Below are 26,541 nucleotides of genomic sequence, written 5' to 3' on the forward strand. Positions count from 1 at the left end.
CATGTTCTTAATGAGAAAACTGCCGCCTGGTCAATGATTCACTCATGCTCAGATGCTTCATTTAGCAGCGGGTACATCAAGGTACACGATCTCCGTGTTATTGTTGGCAGGACCCCAGGGATCTTCTTCAGCAATAAGGCAGCGATACAAGGAGGCAGCACTACAAGGAGGCAGCACTAGCCTGGGTCCCAGAGCCTCACGTAGCTCAGTGTGAACCCTGGTGAGTAAGACCTGATGACCGTGTAGCTATGGGATCTTGGTCAAGTCAGTTCACTCCTCCTGGCGGTCAACAATTAACCAAGGGAGGGACCGTGGTAGGTGTCCCCTGAAGGTCATCTCCATGCCTTCCTCTGCCCCCCATCCCACCCCGATATCACCTTCCCTCATGCTACAGGTCTCAGCCTTTTCAGTTTCTGGTTGATTTTAGGAATAGCACTGAAAGTATACATGAGAGAAACCCAGGCAGAGGAGAAATGAGGAAAATGACACTTCCAATCCAGACAAGTCTGTGTATATTCCCGTATCACTTGGAGAAGCTGAAAAACTCTCCGAAGCGGCCTTCCCGCCTCCCTTCCTCCGTCGCCGAGTTAATAACCACCACACTGGCCAACATGACGTGAATATTTACTCGGCTTCAGGGCCTCTTCTACATACCTACATGCATTCACTCACTTCATGCCCACGGCAATCCCGTGAACTTGGTACCCTCCGCAGGCCCACTTCACAGGTGGCAAAGTTGAGACTCTGGGAGGTTAAATAATCTGCCCGACTGAAGCAGCAGAGGATTCAAACCCAGGCAGGCTGGCTTCTGGCACTGGTCCTTCTGCTCACCCCACCTGCCTCCTAGAATCTCAGACCTCAGGCATCCCCTGGCGGCACAGAGCAGAGGTTGGGGGAGCTCTGGAAAGTGCTCGGGCCTGGGTTGGGGGGGGTTTGAGGGGGGTGGGGCTGGGGAGGGAGCACACAGCGCTCTCGGAGAGCTACCGGAGACCTTCCTACCCTCAGTGAGGATCTGAACTTGAACGCTGGCCTTGAGGTTGCTGGCAAAGGAGATGGCCAGCAACAGGGCCATTTCCCGTGGGCGCCCCTCTTCCGCTTTTCAAGCATGTCTCCTATACCCGCAGGTCAGCAGCACCCCACTCCCTCGCATCCTCCGGGGCCACTCACTCGGAGCAGGGGTCAGCCCCTTCCTAGGACCTCACGGTAACGAAAACAGTTTCCGGAGAGCGGGCTGCGTGTCTTGCGCAATGGTGACTTAGGACGGAGTCCCAAAATGGCTCGCTCAAATCATTTTTAATTAGGTGAAAAATAACTTTTCAGAAAAGAATAAATATTCGACCATCTTGTTTCCTATTGTGCAAAGACTGCAGTGTCGCAGAGCCCCGGGACTGCTGGATAATCTGGTAAATTCTCTGCCTTGGAGCCTTTTGACAAGGGAGAATGTGCTCCACAGAGGCAGATGATAAAAATAGCAAACATTCACTGAGACGGCGTTAATTAAATGCTGTGCACTGTGCTAGAAGCTTCACAGGCATCATCTCATTTAATTTTTACCACAGCTCTACGAAGTAGGTGTTAGGATCACTGCTTCCAAACAGAAGAAAGCAAAATCAAGTCTTCGGGAAAGGAAGGAACTTGGCCAAGGAGCCCAAAGAGGCAGCATCGGGATTGAAACCCGGGTTGGTCCAGCTTTCAGTCTCAAGCTGCTCGGGTATACGGACTCCCCTTCCAGCTCTCAGCTACCAAGATGCTCCTGGCAGCTGATGGCTGATGCCTGACCTGCCTGCGTCCTCAGGAGGACGAGCAGGAAGTGGTTTCAGGAGGCAAACGGCGCAGGAGCTCCCTGGATCCTGGGATGTGGGCCACTGGCCAAAGGCCCCGCCAAGAGAGAGGCTCAGGGGGGCCGCTCAGCTCCCTATCTCCTGTTGCTCCAGCACAGCATCGGGGGACCCTCTTTGGGGTCATTCACTTAAGGTTCATCCCAAATCCCGTGACTCTGGAGCACTTCAGCTCAGAGGGGGCTCCTTTTCCAACTCACACAGGGTTGTTGGAAGGGCTTGCAGAATCCTCATCGCCTCCAGTTTCTGGGCACAGTTTCCTCATCTATAAAATGGGGAGAGCGAACTTCATCTGGGGCAGCCATGCCTACAGAACGTCCTGCCTGCTGCCATCCTGGGTCCATGCCAGCAAGCATAATATATCCCAGGGTGCCCTCCTGAGCTTGGATGGGCCTCAGAATCCTTTTCAACATGTGACCCTGGGCACCATTTATCTAATCACGGTTGGCATTCAAGATATAATCAATTTGCCATGCCTCAACCAGGAGATTGCAAGGGACCCTTCCAGATTAATATAGCGTTTCATGGTATGTCTACACACGAAGCGTATGAAAGCACACATTTTTTTTTTCTGGAAGGAATAATGGAGTCGGTTTGCAATGACATAACTCGGGAAAATAAATGAGCTGGGCTTCTCCCAAACCCTTCCATGAGAAGGTCCGAGGCCCGGGGAAACCAGAGATGTGAAATGAGAAAGAGCGGAAGATGTTTCCACGGTGCAGAAAATTAGAGAGGGGATGCCTGGCAAGGGAAGTCTCCTTCCCACAAATTGCTCCCTATCAGAGAACGGCTCCGGGTGCAGGCAGTGATTAGCACAGCCCAAATCACTTGCCAGCAACAGCATCGCGAAGACCTGGAGGCGGAGGGGCCCAGACTTGAGAGAGAAGCTGTGTCACCGCAAAAGCAGGGCCTTGACCAAGGGACGCCGGGTTGAAATGAAGTAACTGTTTCCATTAAGAACAGACCTACTGGTTCCTCTAAACCCCCTATTTGCAAAGCCCCACTAGGCAGAGGAACTTCAGGGCCTGATTTTGACCCTGGGATGCTGGAGGCTGTGTAGATTAGCCACAGAGATGGAGTCCAGCTCTCCTTCTGGGTGGAAGGAAGCCTCTGATGTGCGGCAGGCCGTTCAGGGTCCCCTTCCTCGGAGAGGGAAGGGACATGCAGGCCCAGGGCTTCCTGCAGAGACGCCGAGCTGGGATTCTCTCTGGGCCTCCTGACTGCCCCCAGAGGATGGGATCTGGCCTTGCGGACCGGAGGTGGCAGATGTGCTGTGAGGCCCCACTGATCACATGGGCACCTGCGTCTGAAAGCCTCCTGCCGCCTCCCCACCCCCACTCTTGCCTGCAGCGTCCCAAGAAGGGCGTCTGAGGACCTCCACTTTGCCAGGCACCCTGTTCTAAGGATGGGGCCCATCATGTCTGCGCTGCCCACTTCTCAGGGATGAAAGGACCGTGGAAACCATCCGAGAAAGGGCCAGCGGGGTCTTCAACAATTCCAAGCCCAACAAAGGATGCAAGGAGCTCTGCTGGGGACCTGCTCTCCACCCAGGGCATGAGGAAGCGGCCTGATGGCAGGTCCCCCTCAGTGGTCTCCCATCCCTAATCAATCCAGCATCCTGGCCTTGGGGCCTCAGTCACCTCTTTCTGTGTGCCGCTGCTGGGGAACGAAGAAGATCTGGTCCCCAAATTTAAGAACACAAAGGTGCTGGAACTGAATGAGCAGGGCCCACATGGGGCGGGGAGGGTGCGAGGAGGAGGCACTGATTAGAGAAGGCACATTCCTTGGAAGGCAGACTCGGCTCTCAAGACCGTCACTCTGTGGGAAATCAGGGCCGTGCTGCTGCCCGAGCTCCCGATGTGCAGGGAGGAACAGGCAATCTGGATTTTCCTGTGACATCTCCCAATGAGTGAATAACTTTTTTTTTCCCCAATTATGCTCCAAACACAATCTCTCTGTGGGAAAGACTCCACCTGTGGGAGCACTGTTTTGCAATCTCTTTAAATGAAAGAGTGGTTTGAGAGAGATGAATAAAGGTGATTTTTCCAAATTTTGGATTTTTTTTTTTTTTTTTTAGCCCAATCATGGGACTCAGTGAAAGAGAGAGTAAATGAACCAGGTCCTCTGTGTCCTCTCCCTACCCCAGCAGACAACGCGATCATCAACCATGCAGTTGGGAGAAAAAGGCCGAAACAGAGGGGAGTGCTGTGCTGAATAACACCAAAGAGGAAAGGCAGTCCAGAAAACAAGGCCAAAGATGTCACCAAACCCGTCATCCATGTGGTTCTGACGGCCACGCTGAGGACCAGAGGGACAGATGTGGGGTAAGGCTGCCACACGGTGTTCACTGAATGGGAAGGACTTGAGCCTTGAGGACGAGCTAAAAGCCACCGACCTTTCCTGGACATCAGGCCACGTGCTCAATGCTCTATGAGGATGGCTTCACTTAATGTTTGCAATGATCTTCTAGGAGTTCCCCATCATGGCGGAGCGGCAAGGAATCCGACTAGGAACCATGAGGTTGCAGGTTCGATCCCTGGTGTCGCTCAGTGGAATAAGGATCCAGCGTCGCTGTGGGCTGTGGTGTAGGTTGCAGACGTGGCTTGGATCCTGCATTCCTGTGGCTCTGGTGTAGGCCAGCAGCTGTAGCTCCAATTCAACCCCTAGCCTGGGAACCTCATATGCCGCAGGTGTGGTCCTAAAAAAAGAATGCTCTTCTAACTTAGATCTCATTTAAAAAAAAAAATGTTATTGACGTAGAGTTGATTTAGAGTGTTGTGCGAATGTCTGCTGTAGAGCAAAGGGACTCCGTTATACATACATATTCTTTTCCATTACGGTGGATCACAGGACACGGAATATAGTTCCCAGTGCTCTATGCTAGGACCCTGCTGTTATCCATCCTACATATACCCGTTTGTCTCTGCTAACCTCAAACTCCCAATCTACCCCTCTCCTGCTCCCCCACCCCGCTTTGGCAACCACGAGTCTATAGAAGTCCCTTTTCAGGTGCTGCCTCTAGATGTGGAAAGGCCTTGGAAGAGAAGGCAGGGCATCCCTGGGCAGAGGCAATGGGCCTGAGCAAAAGCTGGGAGGAAGCACGGGGTCAAACAGGCACGTGGGCAGAAGGGGAGGGGAAAGGAAGAATGCGCCTTGCAGGTTTTCTTGGCGCCCCTGTGCTTTCAAGTGTCCGCCACCCAGAAGCCAGAAGGGGTGGTGGCGGTCCTGAGGCTGGGGTAGCACCCCTTGGATCTGAGGCCTCAGGAAAGTGAGGCCAGCTGATGATGGGTCCCCACCAGGAGTTCCTGGGTCAGGCCACAGTCCTGAGGAACAGGGTGGCAGAATGGAGACAGTTTCCTTCCCCAGAATGGCATGCAGCCCACCGAGTGACTGGCGGGGATATTCGTGGCTGTGGGGAAGCTGCTGGGTAGTTGGAGGCCTCCATCTCATCAGACTCAGAAGGAAGAATTCACTCCACCCCCAGAGGGAAAGGGGCAGGGCAGGGCGGGGATGCCGGATTCCAGCAGCGATCTGACTCCAACTACCCACCCAGAATGCCTGAGTCGCCTACAGCTTCTCCCCACGCTTGGGGTCAGGGGAACTCCCCCAGAGATAGAGTCAAAAGGGACGCACCGAGGGTGGTGGGTGAGGCGAGGGAGGGAGAGGACCCACGAGTGTAGACAGGGTAGGTGTGGAAGGGAAATGCCGCCTTTCTTCCAGCTGATCGGAGGAAACGTTGAGAAAGAGGTGGGGTGTCCAGAAAGCCTCTGGAAATGCTTCCCACCTTCTGCAGGAGGGAATGCCCGGAGAGGGACCCTGGCACTGAATCAAGACCCATCACAAGGTGGCTCTCAAGGCCCAAGTGGAGATGCCAGTGAAATGGGTCTCAGAATCACCAACCTGGACTGACCCGGCTTTGATCCATTTGGGTCACCATAGGAGTCCCAGGGGAAATACTGAATCGCCCCCAGATGGCTCTTTCAGGGTCTTTTTAATGGCCCTTCACCTTCAACTTGACCTAATTTTTAAAAAGTTCTAACCTCACATTTTGTCAACACCAGTCCTATAAAACTCCAGTCCCACCAACTGCGCTCATGAACACAGTCAGAACACACTGGGGGAACTACCTTGCGTTCTAAGTTTCCCCTCTTGGAAATTTCCAATGCACACGAACAGGGCAAGGGTGCTGAGAAGCCCCACCATCAAAACGCTTTCCCGATTTCCTTGAGCGCAGTATTTTCCAGACCTGTCTGATCAGGATACTTTTTTTCTGAAGATGGAATGCATCTGGGCAATGCACATCTAGATCTGAAGCTGGTGTTCGGAGCTTCCACCGCAAATACCTCCGAGGTGAGGCGCTCCAGAAAGTCAACAAGTGCTCTCTGGCGCCCCGTCCCACTGATGATTGATCGAATGTTTGTGCGCCCCTCAAAATTCATATTTTGAAGACCTAACCTCTAATGCAATGGTATTGGGAGATGAGGCCTTTGGGAGGTAACTAGGTTTAGATTGGGGGGGGTGTCCTCATGTTGGGATTAATGCCCTTATAAGAGACGGGAGAGCACTCTTTCAAAAAATCTCTCCCTTTCCCTCTCTCCCTCCATCCCTTCCTATGTCCCTCTCCCCATCTCCCCCCCTTCTCCCTCTTCCATCCTACCCTCCCTCCCTCCCTCTCTCCCTCCTTATCTCTCTTCTCTCTCTCTCTCTCTCCATCTTTCCATCTCTCTTCTTCATTCAAGGATACCTGGCGAAGGTGGCCTTTTGCAAGCCAGGAAGAGTTCCCTCCGAAACCAACCATGCTGGCACCTTGATCTGATAATTCCCTAGCCCCCAGAACCAGGAGAAAAAGTGTGTTACTTAAGCCACCAATCTAAGGGATTTTGCCACAGCAGCCTGAGCTAAGACACAGCTTAGTTCTTTCCATTAAAAAAATATTTTTGCACTGCACTTAACCCCCCTAATAAAAAAATAAAAATACAATTTCCCACTCACGAGTAGCTCATAGTCTGGTGGGAAAGGCAGACAAAACATCAGCCTCAGAGTTGGCAAGGCTGATGCTCAAATGGCAGGGGCCAGAGGGAGTCGTTCTCATAAATAAGACTAGAGTCATCAGGGAGGAATTCCTGGAGGAGGAGGGATGAGAACTGAATTTTTTTGTCTTTTTTGGCTGCCCTGTGGCATATGGAATTCCCAGGCCAGGGATCAGATCTGAGCCAGAGTTGGGATCTATACCACAGCTGCGGCAATGACTGGATCCTTTAACCCACTGTGTTGGGCCAGGGATCAAACCTGTGTCCTGGCACTGCAGAGACGCTGCTGACCCCGTTGCACCACAACAGGAACTCGGAGAGCTGAATTTTAAAGAGTGAAATTTAGGAGTTCCCGCTGTGGTGCAGTGGGTTAAGAACCAGCTAGTCACTTGTGATGGAACATGATGGAGGATAATGTGAGAAAAAGAATATATATGTGTGTGTATGTGTGTGGGGGTGTTTGTGTGTGTGACGGGGTCACTTTGCTGTGTAGTAGAAATTGACAGAACCCTCTAAATCAACTATCACGGAGAAAATAAAAATCTTTTTTCTTTAAAAAAAAAAAAGAGTGAAATCTAGGAGTTCCTGCTGTGGTGCAGTTGGTTAGGAATCCCACTGCAGCAGCTTGGGTCGCCGTAGAGGCGTGAGCTCGATTCCCAGCCTGGCCCCATGAGTTAAAGGATCCCGCATTGCCGCAGCTGCAAGGGAGGTCACAGCTGCAGCTCGGATTCAATCCTTGGCTTGGGAGATTCACTGTGCCGCCCTGGGGGCCGTGCAAAAAAAAAAAAAAAAAGGAGTGCAATCTAGTTAGACAATAGGATGTGAGAAAAGCCTTGTCATGAGTAAGAAAGGCACAAAGATGCAGAGAAAACAAAGCATGGCGAGGTTCTGAACTGCCAACAGCTAGCCACAGCGGCCGGGAGAGCCGTGAGCAAAGACATGGCAGGAGTAAGAGCCAGAGAGGGTGGCAAGAGGTGAAACCTAGAATTCCACGAAGTCCCCTCTGTTCGAAAGTCCTGCCAGGCTTCAAGGATGCTGCCCCTTAGATCCAGAAACAAAGGCTCAGCTTTCCTGAGGTGGCATCCATTCTCTACATTATTTTCCCAGCCCATGAATTCAAACGTTCACTCCTCCTCCAGCAGCCTTGATGTCGCCTCGATCTTTTTTTAATTTATTTTTTTAATTTAAATTTTTTAGCTCTCTTGACTCATTCCCGAGAATAGCTTCAGAAATGTTTTCCCTATTTTAGGGAGGACTCAGGCATGAAACTGCAAGGCCTTCTAGGCATGCTTGTTGTCTTGAAGCAGCCGCGCGTTCTGGACAGAAGGCTGACTGCCGTCTTTGGCACGTATCATCGTCAGAGCTCCTCCTGGCTGAGGCATGTCTGCTCTGGTCTCTGTATGCCTAGAATCCACCCTTTTTTTCCAGCATGTGACCCAGGCTGGGCTCATCACAGGCCCTAGCCTCTGGCCACAATGATCGGTCCAGGAAAGGGCACATGGCCACAGCCTGGCCCAGTGGGAGTGACTCCTGCGCCGAGAATCTTCCGGGATGAACGTCAAGGCAGACTCTCTGCTCTCCGGTCACAAAGCTGTAAGGACAGGGTGCCAGCCTGCCAGGGCTCCATCACAAAGGAACGTGAGGGAACCGGGCTAGCAGGCAGAGAGCTGCGGAGATGAGATGTGGAGCGTTCCGGGGCTGGGTCCCTGTGACCTTTATCACCAGCTCTAGGTCGAAGCTTTGTGCTGTCATCATGACGCTTGTTTGTTTTTCCTCATTCTACTTTGCTTCAGGCTTCTGCCTGTGGTAACCCTGAGAGCCCGAAGAAGCCAGGTTCCTCTAGGGTGGAAGTGATCCGACTCCAAGAAGCCACACCTAGCCCCTGGCATAACTTTTAGACTTCGTTGGGGACAGGTGGGACTGTCATTAGGAAGACATGAAGAAAGGATGTCTGCTCTACCAGCGTGATGAGAGATCATTGGATGTGCCGTGGACCGTGAGCTCCGGGGCTGGAAAGATGTGGGTTCCGATCTTGCTGCCATCCCTCTTTAACTGAGACCATGAGTTCCTTAAACCCTCTTCCTTGATGCAAATGGGGGTGACTCATACCCACCTCATAAGGCTGGGTGAAAAACAAAAGATGCTGGAGAAGGAACCTGGCCAGCACAGAGTACGGCATCAAACAATGTTACTTTGCTTGTGTTCTGAGTTCTTCTACGGAAGGCCACTCAGCAGTATGTCACAATCCCCGCCAACTCCAGGAGAGGAGGAGACCGACGAACCAAGAGCCGTCACGGCTTGGTCCAAAGAAAAGTGACCGCTGGCCCTTACTTGTCCCACGGGCGTATTTCCTAGTCTCCCTCTGTTTTCTATTCCCCAGAGGAGACGCTCCGCAAAGATGACAGAGTTGCAAAGAAAGTCTTCCTCGAAAATGCAACGTCCCTTGACATGCATGTGACATGTGACACTTGCTCCATTCCCCTTCGGCGGGCTGTCCTCTCCCCCAGCTGCAGGGTCCATAAACGTATAGCCACGGATACGTGGATAAACACAGACCCATCTCAGATGGAAGATGCTTCGAGGGGAGAGGTTGGGTCTGTGTATCCCACGCCTTGCAGAGCTCAGCAGGACATCATAGGCAACAATGGAAGGGGTAGGAAAGCTTAGGTTTGTGTCTTATCTCCGAGGGAAGAGAGAAGAATCTGGAGAAGGGCCTGCTGACCTCTTCCCACGAGTCAGACAACAGCTTTCTGCTGCAAATACACCATCACCCTTGACTGACTCTCTCCACCACCCTGGCTGTTACTCCCATCCAAACCCTGGACACTGAGGCTCGGTAGAGTTACATACCCACGTGGCAGAGCTGGTCCAGGAGAGTTGGGTTCCCCCACCTCCCACCCCTAGTGGATGGAGGGGGTCAGAGTGGGTTTTCGGCTCCACCACCGACACATTAGCTTGAGCAAACCCTTTGTCATCCCTGAGTTTCCGTCCATCTTCCGTTAAGGTGGAATCGTTGTGCCCACCTCATAAGACGATTACGAAGATTAAATGAGATCAGGAAAATGACAGGGTTTTAGAACAATGCCTGCTGCTTTGTAAACATTCAATAAATGGGAGCTGCTGCAGCACGGTTGCGTTATTTACTATAATTTCCACTGTACCCGCTTGGCTCTTGAGGTTCAGAGACCCCAGACTATTTTGCAAGAGGTGCTTTGGCTCTCGTTTGCAACCTGAGATCTCTAGGGCTGTACCAGGCACGCAGGTGATGCGGCACTTTGCCCACACCCACTGCCCAAGGTCGGGGCATCCGAGTCTGACTCCAGGCTGCCCCACGGCGGAGAGAACTGCTCCCCGAGGGTGCAGGAGCCAAGGCTCGCCTTCCACCCCAGCTGTAGCAGGGCCAGTGGCGTCCACCTCCCCCATGAGGAGGCCATATGGACCGCGTTCTCCCTCTGGCAGTTGGCATTGCCCAGGCACCGTGAGCCATGAAATCAGCTTTTTTCTCACCCAGGCAGGCCTTCTTCTTTTTGCTTTTCTCTTGCTGCCTGACAAACAATTGTTATGTTTCCCAACAGGATAAAGCTCTCTTGGTTCTGCTCCACCATCTACCCGACAGCGGGTGTGGAGTAGCCTCGCTACTCCTCGAGCTTTCATGTTTCTTGTGACTTGGCCGCTCACAGGGTCCTTGTCAACAGCCCCTTTGCAGAGAGAGACAGGGCTGAGATAAATCCTCTCCCACTGCCAGGGCATTCGTGCCTCTTTTTTCTCCTGGGGAAGCAGCAAGGCTTAGCTGACAGAAGACAGAATCTGCAGCCAGACAGGCAAGGTATGAATCCCAGTTCTGCAATTTCCTTACTGAATGACCGTGGGCCAAACACCTCACCTTTCAGGGTCTCAAGTCTTGTCTTCTGTCAAATGGGTTCATAATCCCTACCAGGCCACGCAATTATTGAGAGACGCCACATGAAAAGACACAGAAGCACGACGCAGCAAGGGGTAACCCTCCTAGCTGCGGCTGTATTTCCTTGCCAGGGGAGTGAATGGCCTGAAAAGAGCAGGTGACGGGGAGTGATCCAGATCAACCTCTCCATCTTCGTCTAAAGTAGTCATTTGAAGGTTCTTCTTCTGGCAGAGGAAGGATCAGCAAACTCTTTCTGGGAAGGGCCACCCTGTAAATATTTTTGGCTTTGGGGGGCACATGGCCTCTGCCAGGAACTATGCCGCTCTGCCCCTGGAGCACAGAGAAGACACAGGCAGTGTGCAAATAAGCGGGTGTGGCTGCGTTCCAATAAAACTTTATTTACAAAGAGCAGGTGGCAGCTGGCTGGAGGAGCCTGCCCACCATGGCCTCAGCTGTTGATAGAGTTTGGAGCTGGGGCAGCACCCCCTCCTTGCCCAGCAAACTGGAACGCCGACACCCTCCCTCTCTGCCTGCACCCTCTCAGAAATCCACCCGTCGGAGAGGCAGAGCCCAGGCCAGCCGCCCAAATTCCCGCCTCTCTGCTTTTGAGACACTGGAGGTTTCGATTTATGGGCATGGCGATTTGTTTCACATAATTCTGTCCGTAATTACCCCGGCAGCCATTAGGAAAATGATTTGGCCCTTTCCCCTGAGTAATATCTCCCCCACTGAAACAAATGGGGGGTGTACTTCTCTCCCATAAGTTAAGCATATTATTTGCCTCATCACACAAGGCAAGTGCAGCAGCTCCGAGCTATTAGTCTATCACGGCAGCGATCAGACGGCCAGGAGCCAGAAGTAATTTACAACGGGGAAGTAAACAGGGCCCCAGATAAATAAATGAGCGGCCCGGGCTGATCTGGAGCCTGCAAAGATTAAGTAATGAGAGTATCTAGCGAGAGATTTAGTGCTAAGTGAGCTAGGACCAGAGCAGCCTCCTGTGGAGGAATCAAATTATATCATTGGAAAGAGATATTACTGAAGTCCCTCATGCTGAGCTGGGAAATCAGCATTTCTTGGGAGGGGAGGGCTGCCATCATTAGCAGAGTAACTTGGGACTCCACGCTGAAGTCTGGCTAATTAGCTGCAGGTAAATGGTTTTATATGACAGGTGAGCTGGGTGCGGTGCCCCTGCCCCCTGAGAATACCCGGTCAGTTCCTCAGTGGCTGCTGGGTTATACGTAACAGGCTGGGGGGTCCTTTTTTTTTTCTTAAATGTACAGGCTCCTTATAAAGGCTGTGGCCCCAAAGAAGTAACAGGCTGGCACGGGAAAGAAAATGCTGCTGACGTTGAGGCCAAGCTGACTTTGGCTTTCTAACTTCTGAAATTCCTAGGAGGCGAGCCTTCGGATGCACCAGGCTAGTGGTCACTCGGGGGGCTGCAAGCTCTGAGAAGCCGTCCCCATCACCCCACCCCAAGAAGACTTCCTCTTTGCTCCCCTTTGATGGTATCACCATTCTTCCAAGACCAAGAGGGAAACCTTAAAGGGGTGGCCTCTATGCTTTCCTTTTGGTTGCCTATTTTTTTTTTCATTACAGTATAGTTGATTTACAGTGTTGTGTTAATTTCTGCTGTACAGCAATAGTGACCCAGCCATACATACATGTTCTTTTTCTCATACTGTCTTCCATCATAGTCTGTCCCAAGAGATTGGACATAGTTCCCTGTACTGTACGGTAGGACCCCATTGCTCATCTTTTTTTGTTGTTGTTGGTTTTTCTTTTTTAGGGCTACACCCGAGGCATATGGAGGCTTTCAGGCTAGGGGTCCAATCAGAGCTGTAGCCGCCGGCCTGTGCCACAGCCACAGCAACTCGGGATCCGAGCCACAGCTGCAACCTACACCACAGCTCACAGCAATGCCGGATCCTTAACCCACTGAGTGAGGCCAGGGATCGAACCCGAAACTTCATGGTTCCTAGTCGGATGCGTTAACCACTGAGCCATTTCAGGAACTCCCATCCATTCTAAATATAATAGTTTGCATCTAGTAACCCCAAACTCTCCATCATCCTCCCCCTCCCCCAGGCGCTGGTTGCCTATTTTGTTGATTCATTTCTTGCAATGGCTCTCATGTCAAGTGGGTTATTTCAATTCCCTTCCTCAAGTATGCCATGACCATACGCACATGATGCTTCCGCACAACTTGCAACAACCCTTTCACAGCTAAGAACTGCTAATCACTACTTGGATGAGCAAATCTATCACCAATCGCTTCAACATAAACCATTACCCAGGGCAGCCTGACCGCTGGAAGCACCAATTCCCGATCCTTTGTACGCCCACGATCCTTCTTCCACTGGTTTCTTGTCCCTGTCACTTACCGAAAAGTCATGGCAAAGGGAATAACATATCTTTGGGCTGTGCCCACAGCACCAGACCAGAAATCTTAGGGCTGGAGTTTGTGAGCTCCCTAATGCTCTGTGCCTCAGTTTCTCCAACTGTAAAAGAGAGCATAATTCTAGAAATTCTGGATGTGCCTTCTAGCTCTGGGATTCCATGAGGACGGCATTCTTGCCTCCTGAGGGGTTGCTGTAGAGACAAGAGTTTACACAGAGCTTGGTACAGAATGGAGAGGCACGTGTGTGATCATACATTCTTGCATCTGCCTTGGGAGGAACCAGAAAAAGACCAAAAAAAAAAAAAAAATCAAGATAAACTTTCCCCCAGGACTCCTCTATTTCCTTTCTTTCCTTTCCAAGCCCCTTCCCTGGGATCTTTAGCTTTGGCATCTCTGTTCCAGGTTTACTTTTTGGTTATTGCTCTTCTTTTTCTCCCTCCCTCTCTTCCTGATTCTAAGGGTTTCTTCCTTTCTCCCCATCTTACCTTCCCTTTCCCCCGCTCATCTAATGAAAAGACACCCCCTCTTTTCCTCCTGACATGGAATTAAGGGTAGAGAGTGGGTCAAGTCAGCTCCGAATGGCAGCATCTCTCCCTGTCAGGGCAGCAGTAAAGTGAGTCTGGACAGACGACATTCCCAGCGCAGCGCCACCACTGATGGATGCTCGGTTTGCAAAAAAGGCACAATGACGGGGTCGGGGCAGAGGGCTGGGTGGGGGCGAAGCGGAACCAACAGTGGGCTGATGCTGTAACCACACCAGCCAGAGACTCAGAGACAGCTCGTTTGGAAAACATTAATGTTCTGATGTTCCAGTGTGGTTCTGGTTCAATTATTTTAGAAGACATGATTCGCTTCAGGTCTGGACTAATTCACCAGATGTCTTTCAAACAACCTCTGGTTTAGATCTCAGATCGAGGGAAAAAAAATAATTTGGAGGTTTAGGTCAGTGCTCAGTAAGTTAGTATCACCTATTCTTTTTTGTTTTGTTTTGTTTTTCCACACTTGGATTTGGTGTTTGTTAGGGTGCCCACAGGTCTCTTTTTTTGGAAAGCCTCCCCTGAACTGAGCTTTCCAATCGCTAGACAATTCCTTTCACTGCCCATTAGAAGCAGAAAAGTCAATGAGGCCTGGAGATGAAGCAAACACAGTTTATCTGTTCATTTCATTGGATCACAGAATATTATTCCCAGCTCTTTGAAATAACCATCAAAAAAATAACATCCCCTCCTTGGCTCTCAGTCCTGGACACTGGCTCACATCTGCTGGCGGAAGATGCTGGCACGGGCTGTTTTCTGTCTGGTGGGCGGAGGAACTCCCACCCCAGCGGCCCTGGAAGTTGACTCACCTCCGTGCTGCATGGCCCACCTGTGGGCGGACAGACTCACCCCACGAAGGTCCTCTCGGAACCCCGGGGTGGGGCCCTTCTGCTTTTCAAACCCAAGCTATCTGTCTTGCCAAGAAGGAAATGCACGGAGGCTAAACGCCGAGGAAAGAAGTCCAGGGCGTTCATTTGATGCGCACTCTTGTGTGTGTGCTGGTTGAATGTGTGCGTGCATGCGTGTCCACACGTGTGCAAGTGTGAGCATATATGCTATTAAATATCACCTTGGGATTTTTCAGGGCAATGAGGAGGGAGTGCAGGTTTGGACCAGAAGCTGCCTCTGACTGCACCTGGCGAGGAAAAAGCAGCCTATGGAGAGGGTAAGTTCCTTCTCTCATTCACTTCTTCAGAGACCACTTCCCTAGAGCCCACCGTGGGCTAGATGCAGTGGGGGGCACCTGCAGGGACAACACGACAGACAAAATCCCTGCTCGCAGGAAGCTTGCATGCTGCTGGGGGATGTGAGAACAGAAAGTAGACCCATAAATGAGCTAAAGACTTTCGGGTGGTGGGTGGTGCTAGGAAGCAAATAAAACTGGGTCACGTGACTGGTAAGGAAGGGACGCTACTGGAGGGAGGGTGATCGGGAAAGGCCCTCTGAGGGTCTGATGTCTGAGCCAGGACCTCAACCTGCAAGAGAGACTTGGCCACGCCACCATCCGGGGTCAGGTTGTTCCAGGCAGAAGGAACAGCAAGGCCAAGGGCCGTGAGTTGAGAAGAGATGAGAGTGCTGGAGCATCAGGAAGAAGGCCCAGGGGGAGAGAGGGGTGGGGGTGGGGGTGGGGGTGGGGGCGTGGCCTAGGTTGGCCCCAGGAAGAAGGGCGTGGCCAGACTGCATAATGTGGGAGCTGGGGTTTCTTCTTAGGATGATGTGAAGGCATTAGAAGGTTTAATTGGGGGAATGATGGACGGTGGGTAGGAAGGGAACACGAGTAGACGTTGGAGGATGTAGTGGGGAGGTCCCTGCTGTCACCTCATGGAGACAGGCTGGTGGCATGCGCTAGGGTGGTGGCAGCAGAGATGGGAGGTGGTGGGCAACTGGTAATGCATGGTGGCAAATTCTACCCCGTCGCCTCACCACCCCTATCCATGGTTCTCACCTGGGGAGAAGCTGGTGAGGAGGGGACTCCCTGGACAACTAGTCTTTCCTGCTGCTGCTTTTCTGGCCTCGGTCTCCCACCCCCTCAGTCTCAGTGAAATAAAGGAAGTGCCACCTGCTGGGGAAGAGGCTCTGCAGTGAGCGGCATTAGCAGGGGAAGCCACACCAATGATTCCCCAAGATACTTTCGCTCGCTGGCTGAGCCCTTGGGAACTGGTGCTGGATAAAGCTCGGCTCTGTGTTGCCAAATGGAATGCAAGCCCCTGAAGGTCTTGGGCAGAAGCCTGACCCGGGCGCAGCTCTTCCAGGGCAAAGAGAAGCTCTCTCTGGAGACTCGAAAACATTTACATGGATAACTTGCTCTCTCTGACACAGATCTGCCACCACCATCTCCAGGTACCCAAAACACCAATTATATGAGCCAAGGAGACAAAGCGTCTCCCCTCTCCACCACCGCTGCCACTTTCCTGACCCTGTTATCACTTCACAGTGTTGCTCAATAATTTGAGCTAATTCAAAAGTCAGTATCTGGCACTCAAGTGAAATCATGTGCGCTCTGATTCAGCAGCCTGGAAGGGACCTTCACTTATCTGTCGGGGATTCTCACACAGGAGCACAGGTTTTACGGGTCTGTGTGTCGTATGTTATGTGTATGTGCAGGTGCTTTTGAAATAAAAGGGGGGTGGAGGAGGGACACAGGGAGGAGGTGATTAGGGCCATGATATTAGTAACACTGATGATCCAGCTTTTCCTTCTCTATTGCTAGTGGTGATGTCCTTTTTTTTTTTTTTTAATTCTTGAAGTGAGGGCTCTGAGCATCTTGACCTATAGCTTAGAGTTTCAGAAATCCCAAATTCAATGAAACTGAGTTGGAGGGGATCAAGCTTTGGTTACCCTTTCAATCTCTTCGAAAATCCGTTTTCTCCTCTGGACGGAACACTCTGACCTCCAAAAGTCAAGATGCTTCCTTCACCGGGAGAAACGTTGGCCTGGTTCTCTGTCTGGTTCAATCAAAAGCTGACTCACTGACGAACAATTTGAGCCCAGAGCCCTCGACATGCTAATGGGAGGCCAGACGATCAGGTCCAGAGCTGAGGCCTCCACTTTGCCAGCCTTGGGGGGCAGAGTTTTGGCCACACTGCAGGCATCGCCCATCAAGATGAGGTCAGGCTTCCACGCAGGCGACCTCACCAGAAGCAGGGTGAGGGGAATTAAAGAAGGAGCGATGGGGAGAAAGGAACATTATGAATAAAACATTAAATATTGTTGTGAACCCCGAACCAAAAACTCAGGTCCAACATACCACCTTCAGGCAAGGAGCATGCAATTTACTTCAGTGTCTCCATCCCTATTTGGTTTGGACACTACGGTGTTATCATAGTTTTGCTGTTGTTAATACTGTGTCAACACTTGCATTACAAGCTTCCACCTCCGAGACTTGCAAATGGACTGCCAACATGACAAATGGGAATGGGAAGGCTCAAAAATCCAAGAGGCCGAGCCCCTTGGATGGCCAGAAGTCAGTCCAAAGTTATAGGCATTTGTGTGCCTGTGTGATTAGAAATTCTGCTAGCCTCTGGGACAGCAAATTAAAACATGAAACAAAGTCCCCTGGAGAGATTTCCAAATGTTGGCTGCAAGTGAGAGATGACTGGGCCCTTTCGAAAGGTTTCTGTTGATGCTGAATGGGATTCAAGAACAAATATTTCGAGGTGATTCGATAAGAGTAGAGTCGCATCATTCAGGCAATGGAAGAATGTGGGGCTGGGGCGGGGGGGGTCTGCCCACCTCAAAAGGCTGGTATTTTTCTACACACAATGTGGTATTTCCCTGCCATGTGCAATTCTCCGGATGGTTTCTAACTGCAGGTAAGGAGAATGAGGGTCCCAGGGTGTGGCTGAAGGCTGGCCTTTGGTTCTCATTTTTGGCACGGGGCCACGTCCACTGGACAGCACGGTCTCTATTTGAGCATCCTTGGTGAGGGCCACACCGCCCTGCCGAGGCGGGCCAACTGCAGCGCATGGCACAGGGTGCTGAGAGCAGCACATGCTCCTTTGCAGAAAGCTTCCAACTCTGCAGGTGGGTCCGGGCCAAGGAGGTCTGAAAAGGAGCCAGGTGGCGAGAAGCCCACGCTCACACCCTCTGGGCTGAGATGAGACACGTCTGCATTCTACACACAGCATTCCAACAACCAGCACGTGGCAGCGACACACATACATAGTAGGTGTTCAAAGAACGCTTGGATTGTCCCTGCTCACAGTTGTCCACCTGGGAACTGAGCAGAAATGTCCTCAACAGGAAGGGACCACGTGCCAGGTATCAGCCTGGGTGTTTGATATTTTTTTGTCTTCCCAGCTCACTGTTTTCATATCCAGCACAGAGCACAGCGTGGATGTTCTAAGGCTTTCGGCTTTGCAAGGACGTGAGCTCTTCCTGCCATCAGCTGTTGCATCCTCCTCCTGCGCTATGATTCAGGAGGTTTCCTGACACCCTTACAAGTGTAACACTTTCTCCCAACTTTCTTCCTTTTTCTGCAGCAATGCTGTTCGCCCCGGGGCTTCACCATCATCACTAGTGTTCAGGGTTTTTCACCAAGGGTGGGTCTGACTTCCTTCAAGGGTGGCTTTTCCCACCCTGATCCCTGGCATGACTCGCGAATGTTAACCCTTTCCACACATCCTCAGAAAACCATCCTGGAACCCCCAGCAAGCAGAGCAGCAAAAACCCTCGCCTTCGAACCAAAGAAAATACTAAATCCATGAAATCACTTAAGCCACCCTTCCAAAGAGAGGGAGACTCAAAATGTTTTATGCAGCAACCTATAAGAAACTCATTTTGTGGGATGTTTCACATTCCAGCCCATGGTTTATTCCCCCATATATCCCTGCCAGTAATATCAACCAGATGTGGCAAAGAAGTCTGTGCAGAACTGTAAAAATTACAAGCATATTCTGTAATTCCAAAGCATTGTAAAGTCACAGTTTGGTTTTCTTTCTTTCTAAAAAAAAAGAAGGAAGGAAAGAAAGAAAGAAAGAAAGAAAGAAAGAAAGAAAGAAAGAAAGAAAGAAAGAAAGAAAGAAAGAAAGAAAGAAAGAAAGAAAGAAAGAAAGAAAAGAAATTCAAAACTTTCCAAGCTGGCAGAACATTCTCAAGTACAAGTATTGCCCACTGTTTTTAGAAAATTCTGCCAGGCCAAAGGGCTAAAGACTCTATCTTTGATCAACTGTAGGGAACTTAGAAAGGTCTTCTTGCAAACATGCATTTCGGTCTATCAATTTTTCTCTTTGAATGTTTCAGGTCTTAATATCCTAGATTGCAGCTATGAGCATGTGTTCATATATGCTCATAAGAGCATAAAAGTCCAAATATGGAACCTGGAAAGCTTCAGAGATCCACAATGTTTCTCTCATTCTCTCCCCCCCCACTTATTTTTCAAGATGTATTTCAACAAAGGCCATACATTCTACAGCAGAAAAATATATGGAAATATATATATATATATATCTTTATAAAGAGAGAGAGAGAGAGAAAAATATATAGAATTAGGGGTCAGAAAGACCTGAATTTATTCCTGGTGCGTCAGTTAAGCTCTTCCAGCCTCAGTTTCATCATCTGTGGAGTGGGCATAAACACACCTACGCTGCGGGAGGACCAAAGAAGATGGCAAGTGCATAAGGTGCCCAGCACACGGTAGCTGCTCATGAGATGTTTGGTTCGTTCTCTGCGCCCAAATCTATAAAATAACAGGGGCTGTACTGGATCAGTGTTGCCCCAAATATGCCCTGTGAAATACACCAAAATCACTTGGGGTGCCTATATAGAGAGTCAAATCCCTAGGTCCATTCCAGAAGCTAATGAACTAGAGTTCTTGGGTACATAGCTTGGAAATCAGTATCTTAACCAGGACCTCAAGGGATAGTTTTTTCTATTTGCTAAGTTTGAGAGTCACTCTCGTCTGGATCCTTGCTCTACAAAGTGTGGTCCTGGGCCAGGAGCATCACCTGGAAGTTTGTGAGAAACGCTCCACCGTAGATCTGCGGAACCAGAATCCACCTTTTAACTAGATTCCCAGGGGTTCAGATACACCAGAAAGGTTGAAAAACTCTGGCCTAGATAACTTCTATTCCCAGCTCTGAAATTCAACAGTCTGAGTCTACAAGGCAATTCAAAGTATTAGTCCTATATTCAACTCTGTGCATAAGGCCACAGGCTTCTGTGCTCAGCCAGATAAAGGCTCAGTGGAGGAGAGAAGAACAGAAACCTTCCATGCCTTCTTTCTTCGCTCTGGCTTCAGGCACTACAGAGAGTGCACCTCACACGACAGAAATGCCAAGGAGGTGGGGGGGGCTGTAATCCATTATCTGTCTGCACGCAGATTAAAGTTAAACCCATCTTCAAGCACATGATGCAGCTTGCAGGTGATGAAGCCTGCCATGAAGCAAACAGGGGGCTGGCCTCACTGCCGTGCTTGGGGACTGGGGGAATGGCAGAGGAGGAACTGGAGCTCCAGTTTGCAGGGACTTTTTTCATGAGCTTTAGGTGGCTGTGCCCCTGGAAAAAGTGACCCCATGTCTGCGATGGTGAGGCTGGTCTCGCCGACCATCCCCCGGTGTCTGAAGGCTGGGCCGGCCCAAGGCGGGGACCAGTCTCCAGGCCCCAGCTCCAGGCAGGCAGGCAGGCAGGCAGGCAGGCTCTCTAAAGTCCCCACTGTCCTGATGGATTGGTTTTCCCATCATTCCATTATCATTTCACCCCATCAGATAACAACTCTGCCTGAAAACTGACCAGTAGGTTTTTGGTTTTCTCCACCGGTTTTTTACTTTTAGAGCACCGATTCACATCAATACAGAGTCTTATGGAGTCACATACTGCATGTGGTGATGCTTTGAAGGCTAGCGAGAATGGTTAGGCTAAGGTGGCTGCAAAAGGGTCTCCAAGGAGCACAAGGTGCTACCTGGAGGTATAGGGCTCCGGTCACGCCCCAAATCTGGGCTCATTCAAAGAGACAAAGGAACTGGACCACCAACCCAGTTTCCACGAGGTGCTGCCTGACCCTTGAGTTACTCACGTCTCATAATTACAGTATGGAAGCTGTGAGTTGGCAGGCTCTGGAGTCAGGCAAGCCAGGGGTGAAGTTTAACGCTGCCAGGAACAGGCTCTGTGACCTGGAGCAAGCTGCCTAAATCTCTCAGACTGTGTCTTTATCTCTAAAATGGGGATAATGTATTATCTAACCTCCTAACCCTGAGATGCAGAAGGAGAATCTACCCAAAAGCAGTCCACAGAGCACCTGACCCAGGGCAGACGTGCAGGGTGCACTAGGGGACTTTTTTTTTTGTCTCTTTAGAAATGTACTCACGGCACAAGGAGGTTCCCAGGCTAGGGGTCGAATCGGAGCTGTAGGCGCCGGCCTCTGCCACAGCCACAGTTATGCCAGATCCTTAACCCACTGAGGGAGGCCAGGGATCAAACTTGCATCCTCACGGATGCTAGACAATTCGTCTCCGCTGAGCTGTGATGGGGAACTCCACACTTGGGAATGATTATATGCCAACGTGGTGATTCATATGTTGCAGCCCTGGCCCCTTCTCCTTCAGAATGTAACTATATTTGGAGCCTGGGTCTTTACAGAGGTGATTAAGTTACGTGTGACCTTTCAGATGGCACCCAAAGCCAATATGACGGGCGTCCTTATGAGAAGAGGACAGAACACCAGGCTAAGCACGAACCAGGAACAACCACGCAAAGACGCAGCGAGGAGACACCATCCGTAAGACAAGGAGGGAGGCCTCTGGAAGCCAATCCTGCCAGCACCGTGATCTTAAACTGCCAGGTTCCAGACGGCGAGCCACCTAAGTTCTGTTGGGGAAGCCCTTCCATCTGAGATGCTTCGATGGGAGCCCTAGCAAAGTAAGACAGGAGCTGTGATGACTGTCCCTGCTGCCCCGCTAACCGAGTGCAGGCTGGGAAAGCCGAGGTCCCTGGCCCAGGGTCAGTCACCAGAGAGGAGCGAGCAAACCCGGGTCTGTCCGGTTCCAAAGCCCCAGCTCTTTGCTTGACTACTGGGCGGCCGCCAAGAAACACTAGATCACCTTGCGGAACGCAGGTTCCTAATCCTTTGGGGATGCAGGGCATGGATGCACGTGGCTGCGTGGTGGGAGCAGAAGATGGTCCTTACGAAGGAGATGGACAGGCTTGCGGAAACGAGAGCTAAGAGGAAGGCTTGCGGGCGGGAAGGAGGTTCCCTGGAGACGAGAGCTCACCGCCTTTAGCTCTTTGGGCGGGAGGGGAGCCGCGCCACCAGGACAGCAGCCCCAGTGACTCGGGATGAAGCTGGTTGGCCACGTTTCACATTGTTCTCAGCCGCTGCCGCCGCCGCCGCCAGGGGATTAACTTCCCAAGCCTCTTGCAACGCCACTGACCCAACGGAGCCGCAGCGGTTTAACCCCAGTGGCATTTTTTAAATCTGTCAAATAGCTCCGAGCATGATTGGGGGCCTGTGTCCCGCTGCAAACACAACTGCTTCTTCGGCTACAGGCTTTAAACCGCTACCAAATATTTAATGGACTGTGTGGACCTGAACCCAGGAGACGTGGACCAGAAGGATCCAGGGGGGTCTGTGAGGCCTCACGGGGCAAAGTCAAACTCTTTAAAAAAAAAAAAAAAAAAAAACAGTTGTGAGCCCTTCTCATCCCCTTCGAAGCTCCCTAATCCGGGGAAAGGCGGAGGACCTTTAATTACTATTTTCCTCTTCTCTTTGGCTTCTTCTAAGGAATTTCTGGGAACATTAACCATTTAACTGCCAAATAACCAGAAATCCTTCCTTGCTGCCCCCACACGCAGGTGACAGAGAGAGCAGGAAGGAGAGGCCCGGAAAGAGAAATTAATGACCTACTGTCAGGTCTCAGACCACGCTCCGTCCCGCTCTCTTTAGATGAGGCCCAGAGAGGTGAAGGAATGTGCTGAGGGCCACACAGCTTGTGGGTGGCAGAGCCAGCATGAGGACCTGCACCCTCCCACTCCCAGAGCGGTGCTCTCTCAACCCCCACCTATTCTAGAGCCGGAACCCTTGGCCAGGCGCTGAAGTGTTGACAACACAGATGCCCAAACGCCGGCTCTAGGGTTCTGTGGCCTGCGCTCGAGGAGAGCAGAATAAGCGGGTAGATGCATCAATACTACACACACACACACACACACACGCCAAGGAGTCAGAGGGTGCTGTGTCCGAGGGCAGGGGAGGTGGGTAACCAGCCAAGGCGGGAGAGGAACACTTGGATATGTGACAGGTCCACTACCCTCCTTTTGAGCGTGACCTCAGCTCCCCACAATAGACAGCATGGCAGTGTGGCTGGGTAGAAAACGCAAGCAACTCTGCAGCAACACATGTGCATTTTGTTCCTGGTTCCACTGTATCCTGGTGATATGACTGTAAGTTAGATGAGCACTTCTAAGCTTTAGGTGTAGATTTAGAAGTTCCTGTTGTGGCGCAGCAGAAACGAATCCGGCTAGCATCCATGAGGATGTGGGTTCGATCCCTGGCCTCACTCAGTGGGTTAAGGATCTGACGTTGCCGTGAGCTGTGGTGTAGGTCACAGACACAGCTTGGATCCCATGTTGCTGGGGCGTAGACAGGCAGCTGTAGCTCTAGTTCGAACCCTAGCCTGGGAACTTACATATGCTACAGGTGCAGCCCTAAAAAGAAAAAAGATAAAATTTAAAAATTTAAAAAATAAGACAGAAAGTCTTTCTGCAAAGACTGTGCTGAGAAAAAGCACGGGCTTTGGAATTAGCCTACCCATACTTGGTTTCCGGTTCTGTCACTGAGTTACTGCAGGACACTGGGCAAATCCTCCAACTCCTCTGAGCCTCCATTTAACATCTACAGAAGAGTGATCACAGTACCTACCCCACAGCATCATTAGCAATATCAAACGAGTTATGTGCAAAGTGTTCAGAAGAGCACCCAGCACTTAGTGTTTTCTATTATTATTATTATTATCTTGAAGGGTTATCGTGAGGATTCAAGCCATGCAGTGAAAGCATGGGGAATGCGCAGACTGGATGCTCCATTAACTTGCAGATGTCTGTTTGTTCAAACGTGGCATCTCTTTCCCCCGTCTTCTGATAAGAGCATTATTCTTTCCTTTGGGAAACCCATTCTCCCGCTTATCCCCACACAACTGTGATGGACACACAGCCCAAACTTGATCAATCAGAGGACACCATCTCATCAGCAACAGCAATCTGCTCAGAGCTGGATGTGTGACCAACGTAAGCAACTGACCCTCAGTTCTTTTCTGCAGGACGGTTGCTGAGGACACCCTCTCTACCGTGGTTGCTAGGTTCCTTCCCTCTGACTCTTCTGCTTTTGTCTACCATCCTGTGCACTCTTCCAAGGGCTGGAGGGGTGAGATAAGGTCCCAATGATACCACCCTGCTCCTGGATCCAGCTATACCTAAAGCCATCCATAAGTACTGCTGGCCTTCTCATGCGTATGAACTAACCTATTCTCCCTTTGGGTGAAACTCATTTTAGTCACATTGCTGTCACTTACCAGTTAGTAGTACTATTATAACAGCCTAAGTTCTCAATCGATATTATTTCCCTTCTCTATCATTACCTGAACAACGTCTTATTATACAACCATAGCATTTCCAAAAGGGATTCTTCAGACAATTCTTGACTATTAAGCAGTTCTCATCTGCAGCTCTAGTAAGAAAAGGAGTGTTAGAATTGCTGTCTATCTTTCCCACATGGCAGGCGGTGAAGGACACAGCCGCTCAGCATCCGCTTTTAGCATCCCCTGGAAAATGGCTCGCTGTGTCCATTGAGATTCAGAGCTCTTTTAAAACAGAGCCCATGGCCTATGTATACACACCCATGATTGCACATTTATTGATTTCTAATTTGCACCCTGCTTACTTCCAAAAAGGCCCTGCAGTGGCTGACAAAATAAGACAAAGACACAATAGGGTTATTAAGAAAAATCAAAGATCAAGCCCAGAGAGAAAAAAGGGATTGCTGATTATAGCCCAGACCTAGGTTAATATAGTTGCCCCAATGAAAAAAACACACATTTAGCTCTCAGCTTGCTGGCAGCCATTCAGAATGTGTTATGACGGGGCACTCGGAGAACTGGACATCCCTCATGTCTGCAGCTCAACACCTGTCACGGGGGCCAGGCTGGAACAAGCACCTGGGAAAAGCTTATTGAAGGAATAAATGAGTGAGTGAGTGAGTGAGTGAGTGAGTGAGTGAATGGTGCATTAAAGAACCCAGGCTCCCTGTTCGAATCCTTGGGCCTGAATCATTCATTCATTCATTCATCTACCCATTCACAAGTGCCTACGTGTGTCACACTGTGCCTGGCCAGGGACCTGGAGAGGGATGGGTACCAACATGAGTCAGACATCACCCCTGCCTTTCCAGCTGCCGTTCTCTGGCTTAAAGCAAAAGCCCCAAGTGACAGATCCCAGGGCTCATGACAGCTCGCTGTTTCCTCAGGCCTCCCAGAGAAAGGAGATTAGAAACAGGTGGTGAAGGTGGGGGCTGTAGGAGGAACAATAGTTAACTTGGTGATTACATGCATACAGAACTTTAAATCCTAGAAAATACATGCACACCGGAATCTCATCGGACACTTACAGCTCCCTGGTGAGGGGGGCATCTCCTGCTTACTGTTAACATTTAGGCACAGAAGGGAAAATGACTCTCCCGACCTCCCTCCAGTTGGAAAGTGGCCCCAGTGCTGCCTGCCTGGGCTGGGCCCCCAGCATCTCCAAGACCTGTTATCATAGCCTGAAAAAATTTCATTCCTTCTCCGTCAGGATCAAGAGCAGCCGCGCATAAAATGTGCATCACTTGATGGCCATGGGGAGAAAGAACCAGAGCCCCCGAGCTGCCGCAGCAGCTGGAACACTCAGACCCCATCCCGGCAAAGCTGCCCAGCAGTCCCAGCCCCAAGGACACCTTTCATTTGCTTAGAAAGTGACGCTGAGGTTCAAATGAACAGCACAGAGTCTGCATTGCTTAGCTCAAAACAGGTTGAAAGGCACAGGGGAGTGCTGGGTGGGGAAATGGCAACTAGGTGAGCATTTAGAGAAAGAACTATACAGGGAAAAGGAAGTTGAAAACCAGAGGGTTTCCCCGCATGCCTGCTTGGTGTTGCTTATTCAGCTCAGCTAGATACTCACGCCACTGCCCGCACGCTCACGCCCATCAGGGTGGACTCAGAGTGGAAGGACAGGAAGGGAGGCACACTCTTTCCCACATTTAGCAAAGTCAACCAGGGGGGTCTAGCAAGAGATAGCAGGAGTACCAGCGAGAGGACACTGTGACAAAGTAGAGAAGGCAAGCAAGGTGTCGTGCCACTGAAACAACCAGCCAGCACTGGTCTGTCCTTGCTCCAACAAAGTGCCCTTGAAAATACGTTGGTTGTGTATACACACAAAGATAGACGGAGATGCAGATGCCTAATTCCGATCTCATTCTTAAATGCACACGCGAACATGTGTTTCCTGTTTCCCAATCCATCCTGGAACCTACATGCATCCGAGGGCTGCATAAGTAGGTATTAAACACAGTCGATGGAAAGGAGGAAGGGGGCCACCACACGGACTGGACACTCCCCGGAAGAGTTAGAGTCCTCCAAGCCAGGCTGTAAATCTCACTGCCTGACCACTAAGCAGTCACACACCTGTCGCTCCAGCCAGAAAGTCAAGCCTTGGGCAACCAATTCATCCCACCATGTGCACTCGTCACTGCCGGCAGGACGTTCACGTTCAAAGTCATGGAGCTGTTCACTGTCAATAACTAGCACTTGCCTAATACCCCCAATACACGCATCCCAGTGCCCATCCTGAAGTGCCTCCAGCTCCGGAGCTTCCAGAC

General features: G+C 50.8%; 1 protein-coding gene across 1 annotated transcript in view; it reads right to left on the reverse strand.

The window, feature by feature from the left end:
- The window catches only part of SLIT3 (slit guidance ligand 3), a 670,365-nt gene that overhangs the window by 528,563 nt on the left and 115,261 nt on the right, over positions 1–26,541 (reverse strand). The window lies entirely within an intron of this gene.

The sequence above is a fragment of the Phacochoerus africanus genome, chromosome 1 (genome assembly GCF_016906955.1).
Source record: "Phacochoerus africanus isolate WHEZ1 chromosome 1, ROS_Pafr_v1, whole genome shotgun sequence".
Lineage (NCBI taxonomy): Eukaryota > Metazoa > Chordata > Mammalia > Artiodactyla > Suidae > Phacochoerus > Phacochoerus africanus.